Below are 15,241 nucleotides of genomic sequence, written 5' to 3'. Positions count from 1 at the left end.
GAAAGACAATCCAAATTCACATATCCCAAGTGCACCCAACATTAAGCCCAAGATCCTTCAGTGACTGAGTCATCTTGGGCAGGTCTTGATGTAGTTCCCCATGATTTCACATCTATGGGTAAATGTTACATTTGAGCACATCCTGAACATCCAGTGTCTAATATTAGAGGGAAAAGAAGGATGAATTAAATAAAACCTCCCTTTTGGAAATGGAAAAAATGGGTACAATATGTGAAGATAGCCAATCAACAGTATATTGATTTATGTATCATATAGGCAAATAGCAAGAACTCTTTGGCAGTAGAGTGAGTTCTTGGTCAGCCCAGCTGGATGTCTCAGACTCTCTTCTCTCAGATTATTTCCTTGGCCTACTTGGCTACTCCTGAAAGGGAAATTAGGGAGGTTTACCCTTCTGGAGACTGCACCTTCAGCAACCCTCTTCCTATGGGTGTGAGTTCAGTGTCTTGGGGATTACCTTAGGGGTTGAAAATCATAAGCCTTCATTTTCTTTGCCACTCTTGGATTTTCTCTAGCAATGCACTTCCTTGGGTATGGTTATCATCCTCAAGGCCCAGGATGGCTGACAAAACTCCAGCTATCATATCTTCATTCCAGGAAGTAGGATGGGGAAACGTGCAGAAGGGCATGCCTCCTTTTTTTTCTAAAGAAAATCCTCAGATGGCCCATGAAACACTGTTGTCTATGTCTCATTGACCAGAACTTAAAGAAATGGCCATGTCAAATAGTAAGGGAAGTTGGGAAATGTAATCTAGTCTTTTATTCCAAGTGGTAATATGCCCAAATAAAAATTGGGTATCTGTTACTAAAGGAAGAGAAAAGAGATAGTGGAGTAGGCAACTGGCATTCTACGTTCTACCACAATAAGTTTGATTTAGATTCTACTTCATGGGTGGTAATCAAAGAAGAAGATGTGAACTCGTGTCCTTGATTCTTCACACTAGCCTAGATCATTCTTTCCTTTGATAATAGGCTTTAACTCTGCCTGGGACCCCCTAGTCCCTCAGTTCAATGACTTCTATCTTGGCTTTTGATTTGGGGGTCACAAAAAGTCACCTTAGGTTAGAGGGAGCACAGCTAATCTTCTTTCTTTTAAGATGCATCTGAGTTATCAGCCCCTCTTTTTTTTTAAATTTATTTTCAACAAAACCGTATTCATTGTTTTTGCACCACACCCAGTGCTCTATGCAATCCGTGTCCTCTCCAATACCCACCACCTGGTTCCCCCAACCTCCCATCCCCCACCCCTTCAAAACACTCAGGTTGTTTTTCAGAGTCCATAGTCTCTCATGGTTTACCTCCCCTTCCAGTTTCCCTCAACTCCCTTCTCCTCTCCATCTCCCCTTGTCCTCCATGCTATTTGTTATGCTCCACAAATAAGTGAAACCATATGATAATTGACTCTCTCTGCTTGACTTATTTCACTCAGCATAATCTCTTCCAGTCCCAACCATGTTGCTACAAAAGTTGGGTATTCATCCTTTCTGATAGAGGTCTAATACTCCAGAGTGTATATGGACCACATCTTCCTTACCCATTCATCCGTTGAAGGGCATCTTAGTTCTTTCCACAGTTTGGCAACCGTGGCCATTGCTGCTATAAACATTGGGGTACATATGGCCCTTCTTTTCATGACATCTGTATCTTTGGGGTAAATACCCAGTAGTGCAATGGCAGGGTCATAGGGAAGCTCTATTTTTAATTTCTTGAGGAATCTCCACACTGTTCTCCAAAGTGGCTGCACCAACTTGCATTCCCACCAACAGTGGAAGAGGGTTTCCCTTTCTCCACATCCCCTCCAACACATGTTTTTTTCCTGTCTTGCTAATTTTGGCCATTATAAGTGGTGTAAGGTGGTATCTCAATGTGGTTTTAATTTGAATCGCCCTGATGGCTGGTGATGATGAACATTTTTTTCATGTGTCTGATAGCCATTTGTATACCTTCATTGGAGAAGTGTCTGTTCATATCTTCCACCCATTTTTTGATATGATTATCTGTTTTGTGTGTGTTGAGTTTGAGGAGTTCTTTATAGATCCTGGATATCAACCTTTTGTCTGTACTGTCATTTGAAAATATCTTCTCCCATTCCGTGGGTTGCCTCTTTGTTTTGCTCACTGTTTCCTTTGCTGTGCAGAAGCTTTTGATTTTGATGAAGTCCCAGAAGTTTATTTTGGCTTTTGTTTCCTTTGCCTTTGGAGACATATCTTTAAAGAAGTTGCTGTCACTGATGTCAAAGAGGTTACTGCCTATGTTCTCCTCTACGATTCTGATGGATTCCTGTCTCACATTGAGGTCTTTTATCCATTTTGAGTTTATCTTTGTGTACGGTGGAAGAGAATGGTCGAGTTTCATTCTTCTACATATAGCTGTCCAGTTTTCCCAGCACCATTTATTGAAGAGACTGTCTTTTTTCCACTGTATATTTTTTCCTGTTTTGTCAAAGATTATTTGACCATAGAGTTGAGGGTCCATATCTGAGCTCTCTACTCTGTTCCACTGGTCTATGTGTCTGTTTTTATGCCAGTACCATGATCAGCCCTTCTTTTAATAGGAGTAGGACCCTGGGGAGTACCTGGGGGGAATCTGGATTTTCCCAGGCTCTATTCTTACTTTCCACTGTGTTTCTGTTTTTACATTTTTTTAAAGTTTTCTTATCCTTTTTTTATGTACTCCTCTCTGCATCCTACCCATTTCCCTAGCCCTAAAATAACCTTAGTTAATGAAACATCACTCATAATTAGATCACTGTCAGTGGTTTTTCTGTTGGTACTGACAGAGAGTTGTGAACAGAACCTGCTTGAGAAAGACATAGACGACCAATTGTGTCTTCAGTTATGGATGCTAATTCTTTGCCACTGACTGTACCAGCTTCACTTTTGAGATACAGAAGCCATTGGCTTTTTTCAATCCTGTAAGTCTCCAAATTATGGAATAGTAAGTCAATTTAGACTATAGTCCATGGGCAGAAAGCACTTACCATAGACATGCTGTATTGCTTTTTATGTTTCCTTGCAGACTTGAGTCAATTCCTCTCTTGTGATAAAGGAACAGGAAGTAAGTAGTAAATGTCAACCTCCTGATTTTACCCTGCGATCTCTCCTTTACACATCTGCTTCATTCTTCTTTGGTCGGAACAACTTTTTTTGTTCTTCTGTGCTTTCTGCTGGCCCTATCACCTCCTGGATTAACATATCCTCAGTTTAGTCAAAAGCACCATGACTTGGCAGAATCCTGGAGTTCCAAATGCAGATTTCCTAGGGAGATAATCTTACTGATTCCATGTGGTCAGTTGCCCAGCCATCATTAAATCAGGTATGAAAGGGAGCAATGATTGGGTACTAAGAATGTGGCAGAAAGAACCCTCCCCTGCTGCTTTGGACTGTTATTCCCAAGGTAGAGATTTGGTTGCCTGGGCAGACAACTGAAAAGCCGTCTACTACAGATGCAATCATGAAAAACTGTGATGCAAGATAAATACCAAAGAAAGATAAGAATTAGATGCCATACCAGCATAAAAGAAGAAGAGATTTCTTACAGGGAAGAAGCCTCATGGAAGTAAAGATGGAGGCAGAGATTGGAATGATGGATTGACACGGCAAGGAATGCATAGGATTACCAGCAAATACCAGAAGTTAGAAGAGGGAAAAAAGAATTCTCCACTACAGTTTTCAGAGGGGGCATGATCTCACTGAAACTTTGATTTTAGACTTCCAGCTTCCAGAACTGTGAAAGAATAAATTGCTTTTGTCTTCAACAATTCAGTTCATGATACTTTGTTACTGCAGCCCTAGGAAACTAATATAAACCCTGAAGTGACAGATACCATGTGCCCCAAAGCCTTACCTTACCTCTCAAGGACATCGTAATTAATAACTTCACCATTACAAACAATGAATGACTTCACGTGGGGAAATCCTCTCCGCTACCCACTCAACCCCTCTGGCCTCTCATTCCCTTTAAGGATCTTTTCCTCGTAACTTTCTAATATTATAAAGGAAAGACCCTACCAAAAATCCTCTGAATTACTTTTGGGAATGCTGGTTTCTTGTGTAATTGGTATGAACAGTACTCCACAAACTTGGGTATGCGAGAACTATCACATTTCTTCATTTCCTTTAAGTTGAATTTATTTCAACTCCACATCTCTGTGCTGCCAGACTGGCAAAAAGAAAAAGAAGTTCCAATCACTTTCTGGAGTTTTCTACGATCCTTAGGATCATACAAATACCCAGGATCTCTGTGTGGCAAGTGTCGAATAGAGAGAACAGCTCTAACCATCAGGCCATCATGCTTTCTAGTCCAAACCTGCATGCTCCTGTAAAAAGCAAGCACTTCTCCCATGCCTAGGGGAAAGCTGCAGCTCCTAGAATCTAGCTCCTAAAGTTGACCACAGATACATTACCCTCCAGGGGTTCTGCCAGGAAGTAGTCCCAGATCTTACTATTCCCCAGCTGGCAGCTGGCAGTCCTTCCCGAGCCTTGGAGAGCTCTCACTCCCTCTTCTGTTTACTCTAGAGTCAACTACTTCCTTCCCTTCCTTGGAGTGTAATTCTTACAATATGCTCAAGATTCCAGGTAAACCAAAGCTAGGAAGACAGACTTTGGGCCCTGCAATACAACTCACTCTTTCACCCAGGAAAGAAAGCACAGAGGGTTTCAATTCCTCTTTGGAATACAAGAAAGGACAAGTAGAAGGAGAATGAACACAGTATCTCGTCAAATTACTCCACCTCACTTAAGTACCAGAACAAAATAATGCTAAGAATTTATATTTTTTGAGCACTTCCTATGTGCCAGACATTGTTCTAAGTGCTTGGCATGTATTAAGTCATTTCAGGCTCACAATTGATTTGGTAGGTGCAACTAGTATTCCTGGTTTCTAGATAGACACCTAAGACACAGAGAGTTGAAGTCGCTGGTATAAGGTCACAGAGCTTCTAAGTGACAGGGCTAGTTTCAAAACACAGGCAATCTGGTTTCAGAGACTACACCCAATTTTATGCTCTACTGCCTCTCAGTGGAACATATCATCTTCTTATCCACATAAATATTTTAGACCCCAATAATTCCTAGATTTGGATGATTATCAGGTTTTATTCAGAACCTCAAAGTTACCTCCTTCTTCCTTACCTCCTCTACATCCCCCACATTGTAGGGCCTCCCTACATTGTAGGGCCTCTAAGAGCTGGGTTTCTCAATAAGCCACAAAGACACATAACCTTCTTCGTGCCCATTCTATGGATGTTAGCCCTTTTCATCTAGAACTCTATTATAAGTCAGTGTCTCAGGCAAAACATCTTAGATAATGGTTGGCTCTGATCACGTGCAGATCTCTGGTTCATCCTATCCTAGCTGGAGTTAACTATACGCCTAGCGTTAGTTGCTCTCTATGCATATGGTGTAGGCTCTAGCAACTTCACACGGAAAGAACCTTGGGGCTGATTTCTTCATAAAAGGGCTGTGGGAGTGGTGGTCACTAAGACCGTCAAGGACTACAGGCCAGGATCATGCTAAATAATGAAGATGTAATAAATTGGCTGGAGCTTATCAAGTATTCTAGTGTCACAAGGCAGGCCACATAGTAGGTCAGGCCCTACTTTCCATGTACCTTATGCTAGTGAACTGCTATCTTTTCCAGAAGGAACCCTGAACCAAATAGTAGGCTCCAATGGTGAGTAAGCGCCTTCTTGCCATTCTCACTCCTTCAAGTGGTGACTATGGCCACATCTAAGAGTTCCTTGTAATCAGGAAATTGATAATAAAAACACTAAAGATGAATGTGAAATATGTCTCTGAGTATATACTCGTACAAGCCAGAAGCATTCTCATTAGGAAGTTGAAGCTTTTTCCTGAGAATATGAAGACACGATGAGACATGATCAACCCATTCACAGCCTTTCCAATGCGTGTGATCTGCCCAGATAGGTCTATCAGAGCTCTTAGGTGCAGGATTTGAGGAAATAAGCAAGACATATGAGCCAAGGTCATATTATATATACCTATATTATATATACATATATTTTGCATCTAAAATATCTTTTATTCTGTTTTCTTTTCATTGCCCCATGATAATCTTGACATGTTAGATCTGGAATCAGAATCAAAGATAGAACAAGGTCAGAGAAGCCAGATAGAATCTGTGATCAACTCATGAATTGGACCTGAAGGAGAAAAAAGCTGCTGAGTTCATTGGACAAGGAGTCCAGTCAAGAAAAGACATCACAGGTGGTTAGTTCATGGTCCCATTCCTTTGTTATTCTTTAAGATATGAATTATAGAGATTTAAATATATATCTTTAGTGATTTTTTTCTTCCTGCTTAGAAGCTTTATGAAGATTGGACCAGCTATAAGATCAGTAGAGGATTTTTCAAGTCATGGATCAGTGAAACTCCTCCTACCTGTGATCATATCAAATCCTCTATATACTTTTATGTACATAAACTTAAATGGTTGTCAAGGTAAATCAGCCCACAAATGCCTGCGTTGGAAAATTGCCCCGACTCTTTCTATTCTGATGCTTTATCCCTGTGAGTCTCTCCCTAACTCTTCTCTTACTTCTTGTTAAAAATCATGTATTTCCTTCAAGGATAAGTCTACTGCTCAATGATAATCATGACACGTTAGATCCTTAGGGCCTTGAAAGCCCACTCACTTGTTTTGTAAATGAGGAAACTGAATCCCAGAGTAAGGAAGTGACCTATCTACTAGTCCTGAAACCTAGGGAATTTCATTCCCAACTTGGTACCCTTTGTACCCTTGTCCACCAACTCAGGAGGCATTAGTCATGCTCCTTTGCACAGCTACACTTAGAAACATTTGGGAAAAATAGATATGGAATCAGAGAAAAAAAATCAGCTTTATCACTGATATGGCTTGGAGAACATGGCCTGGATCCATGGCCGCAAATGGACCTCCAATACCTGTTACTTCAACAGTCCTTTACATCAAACTGGCCCAACCTGGCACCAAGACAAAGAGCCAAGATGCCAGGACTTGGGGCATTCACCACATAGCAACATCACGGTGAGGGGAAGCAGGTTTGATCCCCCACATACTCAAACTTTCTTCCCAATTTCACCAAACGTAAAAGTCACCCCTCCTCTTGGATAAAAAAAGTGAGTGAGAAGTAGAAAAAAAAAAGCATAGGCTCTATTCAATATTTATGAAGGGATCCAAATCCTTCTTTTATAGATCAAGTTTGGAAGGAAGACATGAGAAGGAAAATGGCTCCCTCTAACAATCTTCTATTTCCAGCGACATTGTAAGAGACTCAAATCTGGGACTATGTTTTGTCAATAGATACTGTGAATGAACAACTACCATTTCAAAATGCCCAACATTATGGACACTGGGGAGGGTATGTGCTGTGGTAAGCACTGTGAAATGTATAAGCCTGATGATTCACAGACCTGTACCTCTGGGGCAAATAATACATTATATGTTATTTTTTTAAAAAGATCATAAAATAAAAATTAAAAAGAATAAAAATGCCCAACATCTTCTACTTCCTGATTTCATTTGGGGAAACCACAACTCCTCTTAAGTTGTTAATGGAGTTGTAGTAGAGCTGATACCCCTACCCCATGTTCACCCAGATCTAGGGCTGGATATGTGACCTGGGCCAGACCAAACAGGCACAGCAGTGGATTGAGAAATGGGCTGGTAAGACAAACTGTACCAGTATGAATCAAATCAAACCGAGACTTTGCTTGAATTATTAGGAAAGAAATGGCACTCTCTCCCTGCTGGGCTTGTTAAGCCTAGAGAACATAAGCCTAGGGTTGCCGATTATCATCTTTGTCATCATGCGGGAAGAGTCTGCCTAATAATGGTGCAAACATAGGGGAAGGTGAGCTGACACATGGGCAATGAGAGGGAGAAAAGTGGGGAGATCCTGATGATATCACTGAGCCCCAGGACCCGGTTGTTCCTTAAGCCAGATTGACCTCCAGACTTTTTAACTAGGTGAGCAAATGAAAGACTTTTTCTACAAAATATTTTAGTAATCTGGAGTAGGGTTTCTATCATAACTAAAAGGCTACTGATGAAAATACCTTCTCTTTTGATAAAGCTAGAATGACTCCTCTCACTTTCAGATCCACAGTCTTTGCCTATCTCAAAATCCATTAACATAGGGATGACACAAATGAGTTGTTTCTTTTTACTCTTTCTTTATGATTATTTTTTAAAGATTTTATTTATTTATTTGAGAGAGAGAGAGAGAGAGCATGAGCAAGGGTAGGAGCAGAAGGAGAAGCAGATTCCCTGCCAAGCAGGGAACCCAACGTAGGGCTCAATTCCAGAACCCCAGGATCATGACCTGAGCTGAAGGCAGATGCTTAACTAACTGAACCACCCAGAAGCCCTCTTTATTATTATTATTTTTTATTAACATATAATTAACATATAATATATTATTTGTTTCAGAGGTACAGGTCTGTGAGTCATCAGTCTTACACAACTCACAGTGCTCACCATGACACATACCCATAGCACATACCCTCCCCAATATCCATAACCCAGCCAGCTTATCCCTCCTCCCACTCCCCAGCAACCCTCAGTTTGTTTCCTGAAATTAAGAATCTCTTATGGTTTGTCTACTTCTCTTGTTGTGTCTTGTTTCATTTTTCCCTCCCTTCCCCTATGATCCTCTGTCTTGTTTCTCAAATTCCTCATATCAGTGAGATCATATGATAATTGTCTTTCTCTGATTGACTTATTTTACTTACCATAATACCCTCTAGTTCCATCCACATTGTTGCAAATGGCAAGAGTTCACTTTTTGATGGCTGCATAATATTCCATGGTACGTATATACCACTTCTTCTTTATCCATTCATCTGTCGATGGACATCTAGGCCAGGAGCCCCCCTTTGTGATTATTCTTAATGCATGCATTTCCCCCTTCCCTATTACTTTGTAAGTATTCACATGCCAGGAAAATGTTTTATTTCTCTTTTTCTTTCCTTTTCTTTTTTTAATTCCCCAAATTTATATTTGACATATTTGACATATAACATTATATAAGTTTAAGGTGTAAAACTTGATATACGTATATGTTGTAAAATGATCACCAAAATAAGGTTAGTTAACACAAATTTCTCTGTGTCTATGAGTTCAATTTCTTTTACATTCCACGTGTAGGTTAGATTATACAGTATCTGTCTAGACAAAATAAAAAAAGCAACATGTAGAATGGGAGAAAATATTTTCAAATCATATATCTGATGAGGGATTAATATCCAAATATATAACGAACCCATACAACTCAATAGCCAAAAACAAAAACGTGATTACTTTTCTTTAATCTTTACATCGATGGTAACTCAATAGATCCATTGAGTCAACCTAGTAAGAGCCTTGTAAAGGCCTGACCGTGCAAATAAAGTATTGGGACTACATCAAAATAAAAAGTGTCTGCATAGTGAAGGAATCAATCAACAAAACTGAAAGACAACTTACTGAATGGGAGAAGTTCTTTGCAAATGACATCTCTGATAAAGGTTTAGTATCCGAAATATATGAAGAATTTACATAACTCAACATCAAAAAAACCTCCAAATAATCCAATTTAAAAATGGGCAGAAGATATGAGCATACATTTCTCCAAAGAAGACATCCACGTGGCCAACAGACACATGAAAAGATGGTCCACATCACTCATCATCTAAACCACAATGAAAAGGGGCACCTGGGTGGCTCAGTCAGTTAAGTGTCTGCCATTGGCTCAGGTCATGATCCCAGGGTCCTGGGATGGAGCCCCACATCGGGCTCCCTGCTCTGCAAGGAGGCTGCTTCTCCCTCCTTGGCCCCTCCCCCATCTCTCCCCTTCTTGTGTTTTTTCTCCCTCTCTCTCTTTATTTATGTCAAATAAATGAGTAAAATATTTTCTAAAAAAAACTAACCCAAAATGTGTAAGCCTGATGATTCACAGACCCGTACCCCTGGGGCATATAATACATTATATGTTAATTAAAAAAAACACTAAACCACAATGAGATATCACTTCACACCTGTCAACATAGCTAAAATGAAGAACACAAGAAAGAAGTGTTGGCAAGGATGTGGAGAAAAAGGAACCCTTGTGCACTGTTGGTAGGAATGCAAACTAATGCAGCTACTCTAGAAAACAGTATGGAGGTTCTTCAAAAAATTAAAAATAGAACTACATATAATCCAGTAATTCCACTACTGGGTCTTTGTGCAAAGAATACACAAACACTAATTTGAAAAAATATATGCATGCCTACGTTTATAGCAGCATTATTTACAATAGCCGAATTATGGAAGCAACCCAAATGCCCATCGATAGATGAATGGATAAAGAAGATATGGTAGCTATATACAATGGAATGTTACTCAACCATGGAAAAGAATGAAATCTTGCCATTTGCAACAATGTAGCTAGAACTAGAGGATATAATGCTAAGTGAAATAAGTCAGAGAAAGACAGATGCATGTAGAATCTAAGAAACAAAACAAAGAGAAAAAGAGACAAAGCAAAACAACAGGCTCTTAACTATAGAGAACAAGCTGATGGTTACCAGAGGGGAGATGAGTAGAGGGGCGGGGGGAAGGCATGATGGAGAGTAAAGAGTGCACTTGTCGTGATGAGCGCTGGGTGAGGTGCGGAAGTACAGAATCACTATAATAAACACCAGAAACTCATATAAAACTGCATAGTAATTATACTGGAATTTAAAAAAATTTTAAGCAACTAAAAAAATAAACAAGGAAAAAGATAAATAAAGAGCCAAAAACAACAAAACAACCTAGAATTCTAGACACAAAAGAAAGCTGAAAAATTATTGTAAACATAGTAAAAAAAAAATTGAAAAAAGTTCTTGAAAGCCAAAAGGAAATTATGCCAGATATAAACATAGAAGTGAAAGAAAGAATGAAGAGGACTGGAAAGGGTCCATATCTTGGTAATTATAAAAGATGACTGACTATCTGAAACAACAACAATAGTGGTGTTTCGTGGCGTTAAATGTAAAATACGCTATGTAATGACCAGAAGGGTGGGAGGGAGAAATAGAGCCCAGCTGTTTGGAGGTGTTGGCAATTGCTCTGGATGAGGTAAAAGTACACATTTAAGGTAGACTGTCGAAAGCTACAGATGCATTTTGAAATTTTTAGGGTGACTTCTGAAAGAATAATACAGAAAAGGATAACAAAAAGGCTAATGGAAGAGACAAAATAGAACAACAGAAGAAAACACTTCTTTAAAACAAGAGGGGGGGGGGAACGGAAGAAAAGGGAAGAATAAAGAAACAAAGACTGAGTGACACCTAAAGAGTGTAGGTAGCAAATGGCAAGCTTAGGGTCAACTGTATCAGTAATTATATTACATATAAATACACAAAACACTCTAACCCAAATAAGCTAAATTATCAGACTGGACTTTTCAAAGTAGACCTCCCCGACTATGGATATTTACAAGAAACAAGCAACACACATAGCATTTATAAATGTACACATGTATGCCTTTAGACTGCTGCTAGAAAACATGTAGTTTGAATCAACTGGCTAGGCACCAAAACAAGAGATAACGGGGAATCATGGTCCTCAACTCTGGACCAACTCCCATTTAAGGATTTCCATCTTTTTGAAACAAGACTCTCTATCTCTGACAAATGGGCTGAGTTAGAGACAGGGATAATCTATTCCTTGTTCCTAGGCTGTATTCCAATGAATGTGTCTTCACAATAGACACAATTATTAAATTGTTTCAGAAAGGGAATATAGGCCAGTGTCTGCGATGGAGCTAAGGAATCAGGTATGTCTCAATTCGCAGGCCCACCTCTTCCTAGTCTGATTTACCAGTATTTCCAGACCCCCTATTTTTTCTCCTCTCTCCAACTTTAACGTAGAACATGGACTTACACATTTACAAGGATTCTCAACCATCTAAAATTTTTGGCAGGGGGAAGACATGGCCTTATTGAAGAAAATTTTGTTTTCTATCAAAGCTTCTATCCTTGTAGATAGTTACTGAAAGCTACAAAAAGTAGCAACCACTTCAGCATCTTGATCTCGTCCAAGATTCAGACCAATAGTTACATGGACTGATCTACAACATGCAATAAAACCAGCTTTACCAGATGGTTTGCAAATTTATAATAAAATTGACCATCTTCCCAGTTGGAGATGAAGGATCTTCCTGCCCACCTTCCCATTTCAAAGCAGCAAATTTCATATTGTAGGTCTATCACTTTCCATAGGCCAGTTCTGTTTCCAATTTTGGTTTAGACAGAGCTCTTTCAGATAAAGACAACAGAAACCAATTTCAAAATAGTTTAAGCAACAAAGAGATGTATTGACTCCTATAACTGGGAAGTCCAAGGGCAGATCTGGCAGAGCTAGATCCAGGGGCTCAACAATGCCATCTGGGTTCTTTTGTCCTCTGTGCCTCTCTTCGTGTTGCTCAATTCTTTCCTGGGAAATTCTTTTCAATTTGGCAGGAGAGATGGTGGCTGGCGGTTCTCAGGATGGATTTTTACGACCCCAAATTACAAAGGTAAATAGACCTTTTTTCCTCTGCCTCAGAATACTCCCAGAAAATCTCACGAAAGGACTCTCATTGGCTTGTCTTGCTTCATGAAATATTCTCTGTGCAAATCGCTGTGTCTAGGGGAGATCTGGTATAAAGATTGGCCTGGTCTGGAAACCATAACCCATTTCTGTGTCCCTGGGAGAAATGTGTCATTTGTGAAAACAACCCATCTAAGGCATATAAGGCATCGAGGGAGGAACAGTTCCTAATGCAAACTGTTGCTGGGCCATCAGAGAAGTGTCCCGTTCACTACAGAGCTTGATCCTTTTTCTATTTACAAAAACAATACAAGTTCGCTGTAAAAAAAAAAATCACAGTTTACAGAAACAGCATAAGATTTTGGTGAAAAGCTCATTTCTGATCAGATAGATCTGGGCTTGAAATATGACTCAAACACATATTATTTTGTGACCTTATGTAAAATACTTCCCTTTTCTAAACCTTAATTTCTTCATTTGTAAATTGGGGCAAACAATAATACTGACTCCATAGGTTATTTTTGAGAATTTACCATGATCATGCATGAAAGTGTTAAGAACATTGTGTTTTTATTTAGGAAAAAAGACATATATAGTCTGAGGGTGCCTGGGTGGTGCAGTGGGTTCGGCATCTGACTCTTGGTTTTGGCTTATAATCTCAGGGTTGTGGGACTGAGCCCTGAGACCAGCTCTGCTCAGCAGGGAGTCTGTTTGAGTTTTTCTCTCTCCATCTCCCTCCGCCCCTCCTCCACATCTCTCTCTCCTTCCCCCCTAAAATAAATAAGTCATTTCTTTTAAAAAGACATATAGTAAATATAGACATGTAAAAATAAAAGCACATAATAAGCCCTTAATCAATGTTGGTTAAAGTTTTTCATAACATAGAATATCCAGGTCATCGATAGCTCCATCCTCTGCTCCCAACTTCAGCCCGCCAAATTCTTTGCAATCTGGAGCATATTTTCTGCATTTTTATTTAATACTTAAGTTGACACACACTTCTTTCACTTCAGAAGTAATCATAGGATAGTATCATATATGCTGTCTTGAACACTGATTTTTTTTTAAATCTGCAACTCCCCATTCTTTTGTATAACAGTAGAGAATATGTCCCAGCTCCCATGTGAGGCAATCTCTATTCTTGTCTTTATATTCGCACCAGGCTAACAAAACAGCCCTTCCGAAAGTCATCAGGGACCTCTATGTCACCAGCTCCAAGGGACACTCTACCATTCTCCTCCTATTTCATGTCTGGGCAGCAGACATGAAATAATTCATCATTTCTCCTTCTTAAAAAAACGCTCCTTTGGCTTCCATAATACCACATTCTAGTGTTTTCCCTTCTATCACTCACTTTGCTCCATTCTTCCCAGACTGCTCTTCGGGTCCATGCTCCTATTTCTAGGCATTCAATGTTGGAGTTCCTTAAGGTTCTGTCCCAGTATCTCTGCCCTTATACTCTCCGTACTCCCTCCCTAAGTGACCTAATCCACATCCATAGCTTGAATTATACCTAAGTACCAATGACTCCTAAATTCAATCTCTTGCCTAGATCTTGCTTTTAAGACCCACTTGATAAATCCCCAATTTGATATCCTGAAGACCCTTTAACTAAACACCCCCAGATCTAATCCTCCTTCGGGGTTAACTCTCCTCTGTCCAGTCCCTAGAACCAAAACGCTAAGCACCATCCTTGACTCTTCCTTGTCCTTCATCCTCTGACATGGACTACATGATGAATTCCAGGTAATCTTACCCCCTAAATATTACTAAAACCCATAGAATTCTCCCCATGCTGTCTGCCACAAGCCTACTTCAGCTGAAGTACTGTAGAAAACCTCCTATCTTGTCTTCCTGAAAATTCTCTGGCTCGCTTGTCATACATCTGAACTGTAGCCAGAGCCCTCTTTCAAAAAGCAAATCTGATCAAATCACTCATTTCTAAAATAACACTTGAGTGGCTTTACATTGCTTCTAAGATAGAAATCAGAGTCTGTGATGTGGTTGCATAGCTTCTCCTAGGCCACCCTCCCCAGGCTCGTTGCTTGTCATTTCCCATCTTATCAGAGCCTATTCCTACCCAGGAGTTCCTCCTACAGTAGGGCTTGGGATGATTCCCAGTGTTCTTCCCTGCTACTCTTTTATCTATTTAACCCTTTCTCAGCATTCAGACCACAGAGCAAGCGCCCACTACCTGGTCCACTCAACTTTCCTCTAGGCTACATAAAGGGTTTTTTGGTATATGATCTTAAGGAACCTTCATGAAATTTTTAGTTGAGTTGATTATTCTATTGAGTATCTCATTGGATCAACTCTTATAACTTACTGGTTTTTGGGGGGTCTTTGGGGGGATTGTCCATCTACATCCTTTGGTTTTGTATATCAGATTCAAGGTATATTTTCATGTATCTCAAACCTTTCTCGAGGATATATTTTGGAGTATTGCTTTTAATTTTATTTAACTTTGTGGCCTTTTTTTGTTTTTGGAGGTAATTTTCACCACTTGATTTCTGAATGGTTTTACAGTCATTTTGTATGTGTGTGGTCTGCTTTTTGGATGTTCTATTAATTTCATGGACAGGATTCCTAGTTAGAAAATGCTTTTCTCTCTGCCCTCCCCTCTTCTGTGAAGATTCTTCTCTGGATGGCGTTATTGGTGCAAGGGAGAGACAGGGGTGGAGGGGGG

Source organism: Mustela lutreola, chromosome X (genome assembly GCF_030435805.1).
Source record: "Mustela lutreola isolate mMusLut2 chromosome X, mMusLut2.pri, whole genome shotgun sequence".
Classification (NCBI taxonomy): domain Eukaryota; kingdom Metazoa; phylum Chordata; class Mammalia; order Carnivora; family Mustelidae; genus Mustela; species Mustela lutreola.
This window is presented reverse-complemented; position numbering follows the sequence as displayed.